Source organism: Drosophila rhopaloa, unplaced genomic scaffold (genome assembly GCF_018152115.1).
Source record: "Drosophila rhopaloa isolate 14029-0021.01 unplaced genomic scaffold, ASM1815211v1 contig_2, whole genome shotgun sequence".
NCBI classification, from domain to species: domain Eukaryota; kingdom Metazoa; phylum Arthropoda; class Insecta; order Diptera; family Drosophilidae; genus Drosophila; species Drosophila rhopaloa.
The window spans coordinates 13,893,410-13,914,380 of NW_025335083.1; the positions used below are offsets into that span (position 1 = coordinate 13,893,410).

Below are 20,971 nucleotides of genomic sequence, written 5' to 3' on the forward strand. Positions count from 1 at the left end.
AGTCCCCTTTAAGGGTCTTCGGGGTCACCTCTTCCTACTTCCTCCACACTTGTGTTTCAATATCGTTTAGGATTTCTTTCTTCTTGCTTTGTTGCCTTTTTTGGTTTTTTAATTTTACGCTTCGAAATTTTATAATTTCCACACTTTGTGCTAGGCTCTCTCCCTCTTTATTATTTTATTTCCCTCATTCCGTTCTTGGAGCCTCTTGTCTTGAGCTTCAAACATCAAAAGTAAAGTTTCGTTTTCCATCATATTCTTTTTCGTGTCTTGTACTTTTGCTTAGCCGCACTAAAAATTCCTGTCACGTTCACAAAATTTTAATTGATGCCACTAAAAGGCTTGGGTCACAACAAACAGAAAAAATAGGAAGTTAGTTTACTTCGAAAGGTAGAAAAATAAATTTCACAACTAAGTGAAGCTTTACTTAGTATTTTGATTTAATTTGTGTACTTAAAATAAACTCTTTAGTTCAATATTTTTATGAAAATGTCCTCTATTCTATAAAAAATATTTTAATCATCTGATAAATAGATGTGAATGATTTGATCTAATACGCTAACTAAAGGTTCAATTAGTTGCATGATTTAGCGAATTTATGTGAAGTGGCTCATGAAAGTCAGAGATAGTAAATAATCCCGTGCCGTCTTTTTCCTTGCCGACATTAATTAATGGAACTCAAAGCACTCACTACTCCATTCGCAGGATAACTAAATTCAACTTTTTAGCTGTGTAAGTGAGAATTTTAATTGTGCCCCACCCACACACACACGTACTTTCCCATCCTGTGTTGACTTTAATTGTGTGAAAAAGCAAAAACATTCTAATTTACAGAGCTGCGCGAAAAAGGATGCAGGATATGTGAGCTGTTTTAGCTGCGAAGTTACCCCGAGTATGTGTGTTCGGAATGTGATAGTGTAATTATGATGCGGTTTTGGGTTCGGTTTGCCGCCCTGCCCAGATCCTGGCGCACAATTGCAGCCGAAGATTAGTCAGCTCAGCCCTTAGCACACGCCCTCTTTTTCAGCATTTTCCAGGCCATGTGTCGCACGTTGCGAGTCCTTTTTTGTGCGTCCTTTTTGCATACTCCATTCGGACAATGGCAAATGTACTTTATGCAACTCGCCATTGTTTGCCATTGTAATTATGTTGACAATCCATCATCATACATCATCATCATTGGCCGTTGTAGGGGGGATTACTATATTTCTCTAAATTTTGTTGAGGTTTCTCCGATTGCGATTGTATTTTCGGGCACGGCGCTTGGTTTGCTTTTGTGTCCTATTTGGCTAATTTGTTTAATGAATGCATATGGAGATTCGAATTGGACGCCGTTGGCACGTGATGAGTGATCGAGGGGTTGATAAATTGGAAGAAGGGGTTGTTATTTATTTATTGATACTGCTGAGCAACTGAGACAACACTTGGGAATTTTAGCTGTAATGAGTTGTGAAGTAAACTTCTTAAAAGGACAAATTAATCGAATTATTAATATCTCTTTAATTATTTTAAGGTTTTAGGAAGGTAAAGCAAATCGATTTTGGAAAATAAAGTTTGCCATTAATAAGATAAAAGATATTTGTTTTTCTTTAAAAATTATTTAATTTGTTTTCAGAAAAAAAATACGTTTTTATCTTTTGATAAAGTCTTGAATTTTTTACCCTTTTCTTCAGCTAACTTTTAATTATGTCAAGCTCAATAGTTGGCAACTTAGCAGCTTCCCTCAGTTAATCACTCAAACTTAGGACCCCAACTACCAATCCAAAGTCAAGCCACAAGCTGTCTGTCAATCGCAGGAATATATGTATATATGAAAAGAAAAATACTTATCCTCTCTCAGAGCAAATAAGACAAAAGTGAAAAAAATAATGTCAAAGAAAAAATATTCTACGCTAGTGTGTGAGGGAAAGTGTAACTGTGTTTAAACTCAATTAGCATAAAATGCAATCCATCATGGAAAATGTCAAAAACTGCTGAGCAAAGTTGCCACAAGTCGGAACATAAAAAAAAACAACGAAAGAAGCCAAATCAGGGGTTGCAAACTGAACCGCAAAAAAAATATGGAAAAGAAAAGATGTAGAAAAAATTTCTAATATATTAAACAAATATGATAATAAAGTTTGTAGGGTGGCTGAAAGGGGAGTGGCCAGGACATTGCCAAATGCAGGAAACTATAAAAAACCAGAAGACGCTGATAGAGAAAAGAAAGTTGTGAACTTTGCATAACTTTTTCCACCGAGGATATCACATCTACTCAGGTATTTACGACCTAACCGAATGCGATAAAATGGCCCACCCAAAAAATATAAAGTAGAACTCAAAAACCTGAAAGTTAGCCTAGTTTTGCACCGAAAAAAATGTATAATTTTAATTAAAATTTGGCTAAAATTTATTTCAGAAAATACAAGCAATTTGCATTAATGCATGGCAAACATTTAAATTTTATAACATGTGGTTGGTTTTAAAATGTTTCAAAAATTATAAAATTGGTTTCCCAAATTTATCAGCTCCAAAAAACTTTTAAGAAAATCCCTGCCGTTGTAAAATAGTTTTAGACTTGCCTGTCTTATAAATTGCTTAACATGAAAAAACAATCAACAAGAACAAACCTTATTATAAAGTTTACCTTATATAACTTTTTAATTTTTTAAAATACACTATCAAATCAAAATGTTTTCTTAAAGTGTTCTTATAGTCAAGGGTCAAGTAGTGTCGCCGGAATGGGAATGGGTTAAAGTGCACGAGTCGGCCATAAATTTCCAGGTGCTGCTGGCTTTTGTCCTGGCCTGCCTGAATTATTGTCACGGGCAACAATGATGTGGCAGCATCAGGAGCTGTGAAGTCCTGGCCGGAGGAGGAGCAGGAAGTCCATAAACCATAGGCTGAGGGAAGTTTTCCACGAGCCCGCTTATTTTCTCCTTTCCCCCGACAAAGTATTATCGAAGTGGGGTAATAAAAAATAGGAAAATATGTTTGAGATTTCGGGCTCTTTCGGTTCATATCTAAATTACGCTCATCCGTAGACATATCCTGCATGGAAAACGCCAGCATTAAATGTGGAAACTTTGTACAATTTTCGTAGCATACTTTGGGGAAAAGCGACGAAAATCAGACAAAGACTTTGGGGTAAATTTCCCTCCCACGTCTCTAAGGATTCTCCAACTCCAACAATTAGGGGCGTGGCCACCGCAAAGATCCTGGCCGCCACATAAATCCTGCAGGATGTCTTGGCATGGGAAAATGCAATGCCAAGGCAAGAGGAATTAAAAAGATGGCAAAAAGAGAAAAGTTAGCAGGAGAAAAACGGGAATGATAAAGGAAAAGCCAGCAACTACAAAAGAAACGAATAAGGCAGAAATTTTCGCTTGCCAGCCAAAAGGGAAAATTGCATTACGCAGATGTTGCCAATTTCAGAACGGGTAGGGGAAATGCAGAGGGGGTGGGAAAATCCAGTGGAAATTCTTCCCTTTTGTACCGCCCAAGAAGTGCTAAAGAAAAAGTCATAAAATGCAAGCAAGAAAAGAAAATTGCAAATGAAATGTCGAGAGTTTTGCGAGCTTTTCCGAGGGTGGTGGGGGTTGGGTGAAAAAAGGGGCGGAGAAAAGCAATAAAATGGCGGATATAAAGAAAAGCGGAGCCCAGGAGCACGGCTTTTCCCATGTACATGGACTGTACATAAACTCCCCTGAATAAAGAGATTTAAAGGAAGAAAGTATACAATGAAAATGGTTAGCAGGAGATACGATATTGTTTTTGCATTTCACTGGCAATTAATCTTTCAATTTTCAAACACCGAAAGATAATTGGGGAAAATTACTTTGCCGTCGAAAAATGGAAAAAGGGTTATATATTTGGTTATGATGCAAAAACTAAATGAAAGCGAATAAGAAGTAGTTTAAAATTTTCTAATAAATAATTGTTTTTCGAACAAAAAATAAGTATGCATTTGATATATCCTTATCCTTATATTATTATTTATTATTATATTACTATTTATAATATTTAAAATATTTTTAAGTGAACATATTTGTCATCATAGTTTTTAAATTCTCCGTGGTCAATTCTTAAAACAACGAATTATTTTTGATTGTCAGAAGTTCTAATTAAAAAAACGAAAAAAATAATTAGCGTATACTTTTTAACTTAAGTAAGTTCAGCAAATTCTGTATGTCATAATGAGTAAGCAATTTTAAAGTAATTTACCAAATATAATGTTTTTGTAAAACGTAAGAAAACGCTACTTTCCTTTAAAGCCTTCTGAATTCTCGGAGACTCTTTGAAATGAATTGTTTATGAAGAAATTTACATACCGCAGAAGTTGCACAGGTCTTCTATAAATAACCTGAGTTGCGGACTTGCTTAACCCCTCGAAAACTTCACCTAAACCAACCTTAATCATCATCGTTGTAAAACTACAACAACCGACAAAATGAAATTGCCCAACGAAATTTGAAAAACATAAATTTTAAATTAGTGCAGGCCAAAGGACCCAACGAACCCTTAACCCCACAAGGCCCGAAAATTAAGCAAAACTAAAGCCAAAATATTGTTTTTACCTTGTAAGTAAAATATTTATTCAATATAACAATATATTTTCTGATTGAGGGATGGAAGAGGGAAAGGGATGGGAATAGCGAGGGAGCACGCGAGCGACAGAGAGGGAGCTAGGGAAAGAGAGGGAGAGCGAGAGTGCGCACTGCTGAAATTTGCACAAAGGAAATGCCTTTAAATTGTAAAACGAGACGCATAAACAAATGCACAAACGCAAACTCAAACAAGCACACAAAAAGTCGCCGGAGTAAATAATAAAGCAAAAAAGCATGTGAAAAAGCAAAGTAAATACAATGAAAAACAAAAATCCAACGGCAAAGACACAAGCAAACACAAAAGCAAAGTCAAAAGCCAGTACATAGCGGAACGTTTGGAATACGGAACACGCTCTTGGGGGCGGAGCCTCAACGATGGAAATGAAATCGCAATCTGAATTGAAATGGGAATTGAAATGGAAAAGAGCGAGCAAGATAGAGAGGGAGAGAGAGAGCGAGTGTGAGAGAGAGGGGGAAAAACACACACACACACACACAATGAGAGAGCGAAATGACAAACAAATACAAATGCACACACAGTTATTGCTGCGCTGCCGACGTCGACATCGCTGCTTTTTCATCTGCTCCCCTTTTCGCGCCTCTCCCTCTCCTACCCCTTCTTCCTCGCTCTCCTCTAAACATTATGTCCTTGTATTTGTTGTGAGCAGAAGCAATCCCCAAAACGTGTTCAAAACAAATAAAACAAATTATAATCAAGCAAAGAAGAAAAAAATAAGAAATACAAATTTAGGAGAAGACATTTTCGAAATATTAGAATTTTCTCACGATTTAGTTAGAATCATGCTGGGCAAAACACAATAACATTTAAATTTCAATTCAATTTAGTTAAAAATAAACAGATTAAATTATTTTTAAAAAATTATAGATAGAAGACTCAAAATAATTCTAGCTAAAACTCCGACGGCATTTTGAATTGTTTTAGCTAATTGAAGTAAAGCTAAAACACTTATTTTTTTATTTTTTTGTTTATGTTCTCAGACGTTTCCCATTGTTTTTATAAGTAATTGTTTCATATTTGTTTTTATAGTAATTTAAAAATTGATTTGCTAAATATAAATTAAAATAGCTTATAATATTATTAAATGGCTATTATTTATTTGATGTCCTTAAAGATGTTTCTACTTAGTGAATACGAATTTAATATTCCCTTTTGAATATTAATTATTGAACATTAAACAATTGGTGTCTGTCATAATGCATTACCTTTATAAATAAACATTTGTGAATGATTATAAGTCTTTATTTATTCCATTTGGTAAAAATGTTTAGTACATTTTTCGCTTGTCAAAACATAATTGATTTTATAATTAAACTATTACCACAAACAACATTTAATTTGTACCGAGTTCATAACAACTTACTAAAAATGAAATGGTTAAAATTCAACATTTCTTGACGCTTACATTGTTATCGGAGTTTATGTTGTTGGTGTCGAGAAAATTAACCCACTACCGCCCCTCAGACCCTCTTTTTTCCCGCTGTTTGCGCCTTGCATAAAATTATCAGCTGCAGAAATTATAGCAAAATGCTACAAGTTTTTGTTGGTTAATTTGCATCTGGTTTTGTATCAGACGTTTTAATTACAAAATGCTACAACAACAGGTCATTTCGATGTTTCAGTCGAGTTGCTTAATTACCTTTGATTGCCGGTGGAATTATGGAAAATATGAGAACTAATTGATGAACACCAATCATGATTTTCAGAAGGGGTTCTTAGCTTACAGTCTGAGAACTATAGATGTTTAAATTATACAAATTATAATTTGATTTTTTTTTAAGCACAATTTTTTTCTTAATACTGCTTAAAAGAATTTTAAAATATTGTCTTTTGTTACCATTTAAAATTACTTTATTTGCCTCAAATAAAAAAACTATTTAGGCTTCTAAGCTAACAATTGAAATGTACCGCTCTGCACATTTTTTTTGTTATTTGTTCAATTTCCCCTGAAACTTGTTTCATCTAAAGCCTCAGCTATTAAGTCCACACCAACTTCATAAATTTTACTACCAATTACGTTGGCCAGCTCACTTTACCTCACCTGAAAGCCAGGACTCTTTTGAGTTGCCGTCGGCCAAGGACCCTCAAGGCAGAACCCATTTCCAATTCCAGGAGCGACCATGTTAGCTGCCATTTTCCCCTATATATGTATAAAACTGGTCCTGGGACCCAAACGAAATTGAGTTAAAAATGCTTTCTTACAACTAAATCAAATGTTTTGATAAATTGCCGGGCACACGCAAACATTTCGGTTGGACAAAATGGCCGAGAGAGCTGACGACTCGATAAAGTCGATGCTTATCTGGTCATTAAAACCGGGCCAAGACATTGTAAAAGAAAAACAATTGCGTGTTTTTTAATATGATTTTCGCATTTCGCGGAAACTCTAGCTTGCATTTTGTTATGGACTTGTGTTGATCTTTCGTTTTTATACCCTTGCAGAGGGTATTATAATTTCAGTCAAAAGTTTGCAACGCAGTGAAGGAGACATTTCCGACCCTATAAAGTATATATATTCTTGATCAGCATCACCAGGAGAGTCGATCTAGCCATGTCCGTCTGTCCGTCTGTCCGTCCGTCTGTCCGTCCGTCTGTCCGTCTGTCCGTCTGTCCGTCTGTCCGTCTGTCCGTCTGTCCGTCCGTTTCTACGCAAACTAGTCCCTCAGTTTTAAAGCTATCTGCTTGAAACTTTCCCAAAAGTTGTATTTCTATTGCAGGTAGTATATAAGTCGGAACGAGCCGGATCGGGCCACTATATCATATAGCTGCCATATAACTGAACGATCGGAAAAGCCATAACTTTGGTGTTTTTAAAGTTAGGAAGTTGGGATTTTCTATGGGTTTTATTTTTGGCTAATCAATCCGACCTACCAAATTTCATAAGGATCTGACGACTATATCCTATAGCCGCCATATAACTGATTGATCGGAAAAGCCATAACTTTGGTGTTTTTAAAGTTAGGAAGTTGGGATTTTCTATGGGTTTTATTTTTGGCTAATCAATCCGACCTACCAAATTTCATAAGGATCGGCAGACTATATCTTATAGCTGCCATATAACTGAACGATTGGAAATGACATAACTTTGGTGTTTTTAAAGTTAGGAAGTTGGGACATTTTATGAGTATTAAGAATACATCATATGAATAATTTTGGACAATATAATTTATAAAATATTCTGCAAGGGTATATCAACTTCGGCTCCGCCCGAAGTTAGCTTTCCTTTCTTGTTTCATTTAATCTATATAAATATTTACATTTTGTGTGGCTGCAGTTGTCAACACAATTGAGCAATTAAATGGGGGATCTCCGCCAAGATCTTCCCATGACTTATCTGGAAAGAGGTTCTTCTCATGACTCCGCTGCCTCTGCAATTTTCATTTCAATTTTTGCGCACGCGCAACACTTCAACCTCCAACTCACGTTCCCCCATTTTTTCCATTTATTCCTCTTTCTTCTTTTTTATTGTAAGATTTTCCCCCTTTGGTGCCATGACTGCCACAATTTATCTGTGATTCCATGTGATTCCATCTTTTGCCTGTGCAGTTTTTCCTGTCATGAGCTAGTCGCTGGGATGTTTTAGGGTTGTCATCGTCCCGCTGTATTTATGATTATTGTTATTACTATTTCATCTTCTTCTACTCCTTTGGCTGTGTCGTGAGCTTTGAACTCGCCAGCAACTTCAATCCATAAGAAATTATTGGATTCGAGGTTAGGGTTACTCGGCGCAGGTAAATTGCTGATCGCTAGGTTATTTAAGCTCAAGATATATTTTTGTTGCATTTCAACATTTGTCTTTAGAGTTCGCTATCGGTTCTATTTTCAGTGACTTCAAAGTACCCTCACTTAACAATTTTCATATCCATCTGCAGTCGCTTTTCCAATGGGTTAAGAGCCTCGAATAGGCCTGTGGTTCTGTTTTTCTCTCGCGGCGCTTTCTATTTTTATGTGGCGCGTGTGTGGAATCAATGAAATGGAAGATAATTGCACACACCCAGCATTTCCATTATTATTAACATTAACATGAGCAACAAGGATAAGTGGGCAGGGAAAAGTGGGAGGCAGGTGTGCGGCAGTAGCAAGCAACACGTGTGAAAATCAAATTCCATGGCATCACCTACGCAAATTACAAAATGAACACACGCAGCGTTGGCGAAAGGGGCGGCTGGGGGTTAAAGAGCTGGCCAAGGGGGGTTAAGGGTCCTGAGCGCATGCCTGAGCACCAATGGGTTAAGCGCGTTAATCATTTTAAGCATTGACCGGCCACAGCTTCCTTTCAGTGTTGCCAGCCATCGATTATAAAAAGTAGCTAGGCCAAACTTTTAAAATAGATAGTACACATTAAAAGTTCATAATGCATCTATTCTATTAACAATTTATTTTGTCGTGTGCTCTTGTCCCTTATAATCTTTGATATTTAAATTATTGCAGAAAATTAGTGGTTATACTTAGTCCCTATTTTTCATTTTAAGGGGAAAAATACATTTTATTAGTCGTTTGGTTTTAAACATTAAATATATCAGCATGAATTTATGACTCTTTGAATCAGGCTTCATAATTTCAGCCGTAATAACCACTTACTTAGCTAGAAAGCAGCTAACTTGGTAGCACTACCACCATCTTTAACCCCCTCTGTTTAATTTTCCTATGGCCTTCCCTCCCCCAGCCCTCATCCATTCATTGATGATTATTGCGTTAATTATTATCCTGCATCCTGGTTTTCAGGAGTTCCATGGGGCTATTTCCAAGGCATACTTGTGCGTAAACTTCAAAAGGAATCCCTGCTATTTTCGTATGAGGTGCCTGCTGCCCGGCTTAACCCCTTGCTGCCCCTTTTGCGAGGTCTTTGTCCTGTTCACTGCCTTGGGCTGCGTTTGTCCAGCTGCCGCCCACTTGCCACTCCCACTTTTTATCAGCCTGTCAGCAGCAACTGACCTAATAATCATTTTCAAAGCGGAAAATTGTTGCTGCCGTGTTGGCCCAACTTATTTCATTCACACTTTGTGGGGGCTTAAGGGGGAGGATGAACTGGTGTTAAACGCTTGGGGAAAACATTTTCCTTTTTTAGCCTTTTGTTGCTATGTGCATGAGGCCTATTGCGTAGGGTTTCCAGGAATGGATTTTTTGGCTCCTGCCTAATTTGGGCAGCTTTGGGAGTGGGTGGATTAAGCAAGCTTTAAAGTGAATTTGAGATCTGTAAATGTAATTATGAGGCCATAGAATGCTACATATGAACTTAATTTAATATAAATTTAAAATTATATGATATATTTCATTTAATTTATATTTAATAAATAATATATATAAGGTCTAAGGAAGGGTAGGAAAGGTCAAGAAAAACATTTTATAATTGTGATTTGCATGGGTTATTTTCAAATTTATTCAATATCTAATTTGATCTACTGACTTAACCTAAATCATATCACTCCAAATTCCATTCTTAAACCCATTCAAATCGAAATCAAATCAAAAGCTTGTCACTAATAGACCATCCCGAGGCCATTTCTCATGGGTCAATCAGTTGGTTCCCCAAAAAAAAAGAACCAGAAGCGGATGCAATCCGGACTTCATTAGGCTATTTCTTAGCGCCTCTCACCTTTTGAAATCCCAGCTAAGATAATTCAATCATCAATCAAAAATTTGAAAAAATGTGATTGCTATTCGAACACGAATAATGATGGAGATATTCAGCTGCTAGTTGGCAAAGACAAAAAACCGAAAGAGTGATCGAAGTTCAAGAAATTCAGGGGGGAATTCAATAATTAGGGGAAGCGTTTGGCCATACTCTGGCACATCGAAGTGCCAATTAGGCATTTTGTACATTTTTTCTGGCCGAAGGCGACAATTACCAAAGCCAAAGTATTGACCACAAAACATTTGGCCCTTCATTCGCATTCGACATTGCATTTGTCGCTTTATTTGTCTGCCTCGGCGACGACTAATCGAAATTAAATGACGTGTGAATGTTGGCAGCTGTTTTCTGTTGGCTCACCTCCCGAGTTTCTGTTATTATTATTGCATAGCTTTCGATTGCTGTCAGTCAGCAGCTCCCAGGTTGCCCTCTGTTCTCAGTTCCCCCAATTGCCACCGGCTTCGTTTCGATTGTTATTTCATATACCCTTAACGTTGGGTGATATGGGTTTACCAATGGCTAAATATAAAAATCTTCTGACAGTAGCTCTCATCAATAAATTTAAATTTAGTAGGAGTATATATTTTTAATTCCTGCTTGCTACTTTTTTTGAGCTTACAGTTCATAACACTATGTATACATGCTTGTGTAAAATCTGTAGAATATAAATTAGCATTAAAGATGAAAAGATTGTACTTTTAATCTCCAAATAGTTATATTTTCTTTATACATTTTTATCAAAAAGGAAGACTCCTTCTTAATTAGAGCATTTAAAAGTCGACTTTTGAATAAAAAGCTTAACAATCTGCTCCCGTTCTGTTGTTGATTGTCGTCTGTCGTTTTTTGTGGTTTTTATCAATTTAGTTGTTATGTTATTGGGCTATTTGAGGTTACCAAAGCCGAAGCAGAAGGACCCATAAATTATGACGACTGTCAGTGGATGATTGCAATTGCGTTAGCGATTACGACGAGGTTGTCGATTACCAACTGGCGTTAAAATGTTGTATCAGCTTTTATAAATTTCGTATGGACTTTCACGCCTGATATTTTTGCTACTCATTCCCATGTTCAGATATTTAATTAATGTTTAAATAAACCCAACAGAGGTGGCTTCTTCGCATTTCGCCTCGAGTGATTTGTGGATCAAAAAATAAACTGTGAGAAAATTGGAAAAACATCAGACGATCTGCGGAGTGGTTGTGCCACTTATGTTTGATTAAAATTTGTATAATTTATGATGGCTAACCAAAGTTGAACTTGTCTGTAAATTGTACAATTTTATGCTTGATTTGTCATGGCCGAGTGGGATTTGTTTTGGTCTAAATGAGGCTGATATATTTTTTTTTCCATCAATTTTGGCATCGATTCTTCTGGCTTAAAGTTGAGCAGCTCAGTCTGCCTTGCAACTGTCATCAAATTGCACTCAGCTGGTCATTATTTACAGCTTTGTGCTAATAGTTGCCTTTATTCAGCAGATGCTTTTTTCTCCATCTTACCGAGTTGGCTAATTTACATATAAATTAAAACTAGAAAAAGTAAGATAAGTACACACACACACATGAAGGTCCTTGGCTGGCAGTTTGTTAACCTCAGCTCGTCTCATTCTTGGTTTTTGGTATTAGTTGTCTGGGTTTCTCAGGCTTTTCAAGTCGCCCGCCCCGAAATTCCATACGAAATTTCATAAATGCCTGGCAATAAGCGACCCAAAGCGGCAGGATAAATCCCAGCTAGGAGGATGTCATGTAAAAAAGTCGAGCCACATATGCGACACTTTGCTGCACATGTCCTGCCACAGGACAAAAGGCATCCCGGGCCACAAAAAACCGCAAAATGCTTAAATGTCTTTGATGGCTGGATCTCGAACATTCACAACCTTCTACCCCAACTTGGTTACCAATTTTAGTTTTCGGTTTGGCATTTTGTGCGCTCCAAAGAATTTGAACGGTTCAAATCCGAAATATTTTCCCTGTTCAAATTTTAGTCTATACATTTTACAACTAACATACCATTCCTCAACCTCTTTGATCTGCGAGCCGATTGATATATCAGATCATTAATTATAGTTGATTTCGAACTTTTTCCAATCTCTCTTGGGTTTTTTATTCGGCGCCTACTTTCTTGGCATATTATTTGTTCAATTTCACGGTGTACATACTTAGTAATAGTTTGTTATGTTCTCTGGTTTCGATTCGCTTTGGCCACTCAGCTGAAAACATTTGAATTATCATTTTGTGGCACTGCCTAATGATGATTGTTTCGCATTTAATTGGTTTTTCATTCGGTTGGTGGCATGACTGGCAAAATAAATACGTAGTTTCAGAAGTTGTAGAGAATTGTATTGATCACTGTAATGATGGATACTCGATTTTTTTCGGTTTTAAATGATGTTAGTTCCACTTTTACAATTTTTTACAATGTATTTTTTTAACTCGAAATGATTTCAAAGTATTTCGGTATTCCCATCAATAGAATTTTAATAAAACTGAACTTGAGATGTATTTATATAAATATATTGTTCATACGTCTTTACCCTTTTCAATATGCCAATCCCATTCACTCTTCCATTTTATCCACTTTACCACAAGCCATTACTACATATCATCATTTCATCTTTAAGCAAATCGAATCCTAAGCCACTCTAATGGATTCCAAAACCCGGCCAAGAACATGGATTGTATATTTCAGTGGACCCAATCACCAACCCCACAGCCCTAGAATACCATCTAATTGCCATAATCCATTTATAAGGTAACATAGTCGCACAATGCACAACAACGACCCGGGAAAAACTGTGAGGAAAAGCGAAGGAAAAAAGGAAAAACAAACAAAATAAGCCAGACAACAGCCAAAGTAAAAAAGTCGGTTGTTGCAATATGACAAGGCTAGTAAATAAATAAGGCGGACAGCCCCCAGAAGTCAGAACCCCCGTCGCCTGCAGTAAAATGATACAAAGAAATGCGAGACGACTTTTCAGTACGATTCCCCGACGTTCGGGGAAAATCCTTTTTATTAGTGCGATAAAAGCCGGCGAAATATGGAAAAAATTCTGGGGAAAACGAACCAAGGAAAACGAACACAACCTGCAAGCAAAATTTGCATTGCCTACTTGGCGGCGTCTTTTATTTATGAATTTCTTGTCCGCTTTTCCGTACGGGGAAAAGCTGCGCTTATTATAATTTCCTTTTGTACATTAGCCAGCCAGCCAAGCAACAACCCCCGAACCCTCACCCAAACCCCTCGCCGTCTGCTACCCACTGTGCACAGTGGGCCTAATGGATGTTTGCTGTCGCAACTCGATGCTCGTTTTTTACGATTTGTAAGTGCAATCAGTTGTACAAATGCAAATCTCCCATTGGGTTTTTTTTTGTGTTTTTTTTCCAAGGCTCAAAGTCAACTAAGTCGTTTAATTTTGTATAATAAGATTTCGCGGTATTTCCCCGCACGTGTTGCTTTAATAATCCGGCATCAACCACCCGAACAAATTACCCTAAAAATCTCAAGAATTTTCTACGCATTTTTTTCGCTTTTTTACTCCCATTTGGTTGGACTTTTCTTGCCAGAGAGTTTCAGTTTCAATTTGGGCTTATTACTTTGATTTGTGTGTTTATCTTTTAAATTTTTATTAGCAAACAAGTTTGCTTTATGTTTTGGGTAGAGAAAAATATGTAAATGAGCGGAAATGATGGAAAATAAATATCCGCTTACAATTAGAAATGAGTCGAGGCCCGAACATCTGTTGTTAAAATTGCAATTTAATCGCAGGAATTTTCGATTTTCAGTTAATAGCCAGAGTACAGCTGTCAATTTGAAGCATTTGGTAAATAGAGACAAAAGTTATAGACTGATAAAGCGATGTTTGCAGTGTTGTAGCTAGATTTGTCAACTCATGGGTGTGTTTACCTTTGGCTAAATATCGAAACATGTGTGGAATCCAGAGCTTATCATGTGCTACTCCTATCTGCCACCCACATTTCCACCCACTCTTCGGCGAGTGTCAATAAAATAATGCAATATATGTGTCTGGGCGAGAAATCTCTTGGTTCCACAATAGTTCTCTGGTTAGTGTGAATTTGCTTCCGCAACAAAGTCGCCTTTGCTGAGCCTTTTGAAGTTGGCCGACTCGAGCGGGGCTTTCAATTAGCTTTACACCTTTCCCGACATCCAAGTTAGGTCGCCAAGAGCCCGCACACAAAGCCCGTTGAGAATTGAGTTCCAAAGAAACAGAAATACGAGATAATCGTCAGGGATGAGAACGTGACACTGAGAATGCGACCGTGACAGGTGAAAAAAAATCAAAAGAATCAGTACTGCTACAACATTGTTCACACGATCAACTAATTATAAAAATCGAACAATTATTATAGAAGTTATTAGGAAATTAAGTTTAACATGGACAATGACGTCATCGCTAGAAGATAAGATAAGATTAACACCAGATGGCGACTAATTAGCAGCGCCAAAAAAATTGCAAGTGACATCATCTTTTGGTGGTATATTTGTTTTGAATTTGCGCTCAACTACATCATTACTTTTTGTTTTAAGTTTTTTTTCTTGAGATTTAATCAATACAATTTGAGAACTACACTTTCTTGTATTAGTAAATTTATTATTTAAATAAAGATTACTCTAGAATCGACTCACGCTGCCACTTCTACGATATTTTGTTTCTACCGTGTTCATTTATTGATCGTTAAAAATGATTTAGACCTGACAATGAGACATTGTTAAGGGCGACGAGGAGCTCGTAAAATTCTGCGGTTTTTTCGGTTCTGTTTGGCTCTTTCCTGACCAGCAATTTGCAGTTGAAAAATAAGATAAAGTAAACCAGAAAAATACTCAAATTAAATAATTTTTGTTATTGTTTGCCATAGAGCTACTGTTCTCTCTCGTTTTGCGGTTTCTGCGGCCGGCAACTTGTTGCTGGCAACATATATGGCTGTCTGTGCCTCCTAAAATCCCCAATATGTTGCCGACGGGTAAAGAGACAACAAATTAATGTTGTCGAAACACGAGAAAACCTTGTAAACTGTCGACCGTTGAGGTAGAAACCCTTTTTGATTTTTGGCAAGGCCTAAGACCCGTAGAAGAATCGCTGGGAAAGAAGCTTCAGAAGGAAGCTCTGCACGCACGGCAACAACAACAACAACAACGACTTCTCTTGGCGGCTTTCGACTTTGGCCTTTTTGCATGTAGACCTGGTTTGGTTGTTGCTGCATTTGTTGCACGCTTAAATGTCTTCTAAGTGGCGTAAATCTTAAATTGTTGCCCCAGGCCTTTTGGCTCATTCGCTTTTTATGGTTTCAGGACTTTGATTTGCCTTGGCAATCGTCGCAGATTTTGGGGATTAGTTTTAGTCGGTGATTTGGCCGAGTTTTTGCAGCTCTTTCCTTTTTTTCAACGGTTCTGCTTTTATTTGGTATGCAAATTTTTAAGAGTCTGTGTTCAACTTTTTAAAAAATTCATTTAATTATGTTTTTGGCCAGACTTGGCTTGGCTAGTTTTTTTAGTTGCACATACTCGACTTCATATAAACATTTAAATAATTATTAAATAAATTGAGTGTCTTTAAAGTTATACGGTCTAAAACTCTCTTAAATTTTTTTACAGCCAAAGTTTTGCACTAAATTGTAAAACACCTAGTACGTACTTAATACAAGCTTTGCAGAAAACTATAAAATATTTCCTTGGGGAAGAAAAAAATTATATATTTATATATTTAAAAGAAAACACAATGAAACACAAAGTTTTGAAAATTATTTATTTACTTTAGATGTTAACCATCTATTTATTTATTTTTTATTTTTTGGTCCACGGTCCCGGCGGCCTTTGAAAGGCTTAAATAAGAAAGAAGTTGTTATATACATATATCCTCCGTCAGTTTTAAAAAACTAACCCAAGCAAATCAATAAAATGATTGGAATTTTCATGATGCTGTTCAGATCTCTAGATTTCCCAAGTGAATAAATAATAGCTGTAAGTGCTAGGCTTATATACAGGCATTTCGCAGAACTTATAATAATTATATAAATGCTGCGAAATTTCGCATTAAGTGAGAAACCATTCCTAATGACGTAAGATATTAACAATAATTAATTGGCCACAGCATGGCCCTTTTTAAGTTAACCGAACCTAACGTTTTTATCCATCGTTTACAAAATCAAGAGATTTGTAAATTTGTTTTCGCTTTAATTTTTAATTTTTTATTTTTGTAACATTTTGTTAGATCCCTTTTCGATTCCTTGTGGAATCCAGAGTTTATCATGGGCTACTCCTATCTGCTACCCACATTCCAAAGGTCTCAAACTCTCTTAATTTTTTCATAGTCAAAGTTTTGCCCAAAATAGTGAAATACCTAAATTGCAATGTTTGCACATTTCTAACCATGCTTTGGGAAGGAACAAAATAAAAAAAATATGGTTCTAAAGTTTTAAGTTGAAAGTTTAGTTTACTTCTCAAAGCAAATATAAAGATATATTGTTTTTTGAGTTTTTACATTATTTTCTAAATATAAAAATATCAGATTTTGAAAAATATATATTTTCCTCAGATGTGAACCATTTATTTATTTATTTTTTTAAATTAGGTTAAATATCCCCGGCGGCCTACGAAGGGCTATAATACAAAAATTGTTATATATATCGTCCATCAGTTTTCAAAACTAACCAACACAAATCAATAAAATGATTGGAATTTTCATGATGCTGTTCAGATCTCTAGATTTCCTTAGCGAATAAATAATATTTTTAAGTGCTAGGCTTTTATATGCCAGAAATTTTGCAGCACTAATACTAATATATAAGTTTTCCCATTTACTTGGAAACCATTCCTAATGATGTGAAATGTATTTAATTGTCCACGCTTTTTAAGTGAACCGATCCTAACTTTTTTAATCTACCGGTTACTAAATCAAGAGTTTATTTGACAATTTGGCATGAAGTAAAATTTCGGAAATAATTTATTTACCACACTAATTATTCAATTCAGAACTGTTTATACTGAATTGTTTTTCTAACTTCCTCTTCGCAACCGTTTTTTCTTAACTTAGCTTAACTTTTATTCACCTCGGCTTGCAATTTGACAAGTCGCAAGAAAGGGACTAGCGACCATCCCTTCAATTTATACATTAGAAAATGATTGATTGTTGTCAATAGGAAGCTTCCAAAGAAATTAACACTTCGAGTGTTGAATCGATCCACCGCGCAGCTGTCAAATTCGGGGAATCATATAAATGACATCAAAACAGTAAAAAAAAAAATATATATATAGAATCATTTTTGTCACGCAGCCAAATCGATGACGTCGCAGCAGACGGCGACGTAATCAGTTCCGCTTAGGCAAGTCACAAGTCACAAAAGTCGCAGGATAAGTCGGAACTACACGGCCTATCTAGAGGGCTGATGGCTCGGCTGCTCTGATGATGATGACAGCCGCGTGTGATTGACAGGGATTTATGATTGTTGCCTAAGCAGTTGAAATTTCTGTAAAGTCCTTCACTGAGGAATTTTGAGAGAAAGCGAGGAAAGGGTGGAAGATTCGCAAGCCCAAGTGAATGACCGGGTTGCATTTTGTCTCTACGTGTGAATGGCAGGACAAACACAAACAAACATTTATTCATTCATTCAAATGCTGTGAAAATTGCATATTATGTGGGCAGATAGTACACACTCAACATGTGCAATACAAATTTCATAAAAATACTTTATGTCTCATGTATTTAATTAGAAAAGGAAAATTAAAAAAACTCAATAACATAGTCTTTAAAATATATATGCTTAAGTATAAAGTTAATCTAAAACAAATAAAAAATATTTAGTATAAGAGAACAGCATGGCTCGGATATAAAATATATTTCAATTTAAAATCTAACATTATTTTAGGAATTCTTAAAAATGTTCTTAAGAAATAATAATGAATATATAAGTGAGCAACTCTAAAACTAAGCGGCAATCACAGATTTTTTGAATACTTTCTAGTTAAACATATATTCCGGTCCCCACTGTATTTGCAGTCATCTCTGCTTTTTGGTTCACTCACCTCGGCTTGAGTAAACATTTATTGCGGGCAAATTTATCAATGCGCATTGCATTTCATCTCTAAACGAGATATGGGCACCAGGACGAGGACGCGAGTCCTTTTCAAGATGCTATAAAGGAGCAAGCGAGATGGGGCTATGTGCAGAGGGAGACGGGGCGAAGTGTCTGCTGTGTGTATGAATATTCATGCCTTGTTTATGCATATTTGCGTGTCAAGTGATGCCACCTCCTTCCCAATCCTTCGTCCTTCTTCCTGTGTAATTCCAATTTCTCTGCTCATTGCTCTTATTCAGCGGCTTCTCTGTCGTCTTCTTCTTCTTCTTTCACGTGCAACACGACGTATGCGCAATATTTCCGCTTCTGCTTTTCGGTTTGCTTTTCAAGTTTGTTTACCATTGCACACGAGTTGGTTCAAAAAGTGGAAAATGCGGGGAAAACGATGCCAGCGCTGTGTGAAAAATTTTCTGTTTATGCTCACATTTCATTTGAACGTGAGTTTGTTTGTTTGCCAATTTGAAGTGCTAAAAAGTCGGTGGCTGAAGAGGGCCAAAGGGATGAATTGGACTGGGGGACTTTGATTGCAATTTGTGCTGAGTGTGCGGAAAAGAAATGTCTGAAAGGAGGTTGCGCTCCTGCACTTTCAGCCTGGTAAATGGGCAATGCCACAAGGATGGGATAGGGGATCCCCACGTGGTCAGAAAAGGAGAGGAAAATAAGATAAAATATTTTTCAATGAAATATCATAAGCAACTCTGCCATAAAATGTAAAATAACTAGATTATACATAATCAATTATCATTTATTTTATATGGTTTTTTGATAAGTATTAATAAAATTCTATGAATAATCCGAGCCGGGCCATAGAAACACAATTTCAACGATTTTTCACTGTCTCTTTCACTGATTTCTTCAAAGTGTTCCCTTCTTTGCTTACCCATTTATTACCTTAAAGAAATACCCCCAAACTACCCACTCAAAAAAATGTGTTCACATCAGTATGATTCCACCAGCGTGTCCATGACAATTGCCCAGTCAAAATGGGGCGTAACCGGGCATGTTGCATTGGCCATGCCCCAGACGGATAGTTCGATGATGGAGATCATGATGATGATGGATGCACAAGGAGTCAGTACGGACACGAGCAGAACAAAAGCTATATAGCAATGCCCTTGAGTGATCTATGCAAAGCGAAAGGCGGGGCTCAGGACCCGAGATCGGAGGATCGCTGGTGATCGTGGTTATGCACTTGGTTACAGCCAAATGAAAGGTAGCCGTTGCCAGTAGCTCGCTGGTAGCCGACTAGTCATCAAAACTGGGAAATTAGCATAGACAGTTTCCAAGCCAGCCATTGCCAAAGTGCGTAGAAAATCATGAAAATGGCTACTGGAGTGGCCAACAAGTAAGAGCAAAAGCACGATGCAGATAGATATGCACACAGGAAAAAATGTATTTAAAAATATTTTCTTAAAAAAATATATTATTTTATACAATAAGAGAATGTGTATCTTTTTCTTAGTTCTTAACAATTTTTATTGTTATGTCTGCACAATACTATTTTCAATATATATTAGAATTGTTACCTTAATCTCGTAAAATGCCATTTCAAGTTCCTTTCCACATTTAGATATTACATTTAAGTGCCAGAAAAGTTTTTAGATATTAAAAACGATTGCCAAGTTTATGTCATATATTGAACTGGTTCAGTAAATTTATTTTTGCTCTGTGTAGATGACTTGGCCTAAAAGCCAGCGGCATTAATTTCATACAATTAACGGAAATTATATGAAATTATGAGTGGAACATTGAAATTCCTTGTGAACATCACCCGGGACAACAACAATCCAGACGAAATTCACTGCCCGCCTTCAAACGGAAAACTCATCGCACTAACTTGGGTGGCAATTTCCATTTAGACACAAGCCAAGCCAAATGAAAGAAAATTAAATTTTTCACCGTCTTCTTAATTGAAACATTAGCCAAACATTTTAGCTACTCCCACTCCCCAAACGCTCCACTGCTCTGTTCATTTACATTCAAATTAACTCGTAATGAAAACGAGTCGAGAAACTTTGACTTTGTCTGGTTGTTTTCCGTGGGGGTTGTGGCATTTAATTAGTTGCTCTGATTGTTGCTCCTTCGTTGTCCTGTTGTTGTTTCCCTTGTTTATTACTATTTGCTGGCCATTTCTTCTCGGCTTAGTCAGTTAAATTATCCACGCCCAAGGATCTGTGTTTGTTTTGACACTCGTTTGATGTTCTTTCGCTGCAATTTGATAGCAGTTGGCGATTGAATGGACAATCAAAATTACGGGGTGGTAAACTGACCTTTTGAAAAGCTGTGAAATGGAAAACAATGTCGTCATTGTTGTCACATTGAATAGTTTCGATTTTTAAGGGGTTTGCCAGTTTAAAGGTTTAAAGCTTCGGTCAGCAAAGGGGAAAGTTTTATGGAGTGTTTAAAGTTCTCTAGATTTTATAAGCCATTTTGTTAAAAATTAGTCCCAATTTTAATATTTCTTATCAATAGATAATAGATAGGTTTATAGATCTTTTTGATTATGATACTATGACTTTTTAAACAAGGTTGGTCTGCCAACAAAAAGTATCTTATTAATTTTTGATGATATTTCAGGGTTGTCATTGATACTGCTTTGACTTGCACTTGCCACAACCCGTTCCCACCCACTCCCCAGGAAAAGGCCACA

At 36.6% G+C, this 20,971-nt stretch overlaps 1 protein-coding gene and 2 long non-coding RNA genes across 3 annotated transcripts in view; 1 reads left to right on the plus strand and 2 right to left on the minus strand.

Moving 5' to 3' along the window:
- LOC108046052 overlaps window positions 1-20,971 on the plus strand; it is a 55,663-nt gene that overhangs the window by 23,844 nt on the left and 10,848 nt on the right. The gene's annotated exons all lie outside the window — the stretch shown is intronic.
- Window positions 15,976-16,239, minus strand: LOC108046021. The gene is made up of 2 exons (XR_001769368.2): window positions 16,128-16,239; window positions 15,976-16,068 (listed from the first exon to the last, which is right to left on the minus strand). It is a non-coding gene; the product is annotated as an uncharacterized LOC108046021 (long non-coding RNA).
- On the minus strand, window positions 16,770-16,953 carry LOC108046024. The gene is made up of 2 exons (XR_001769370.2): window positions 16,898-16,953; window positions 16,770-16,846 (listed from the first exon to the last, which is right to left on the minus strand). It is a non-coding gene; the product is annotated as an uncharacterized LOC108046024 (long non-coding RNA).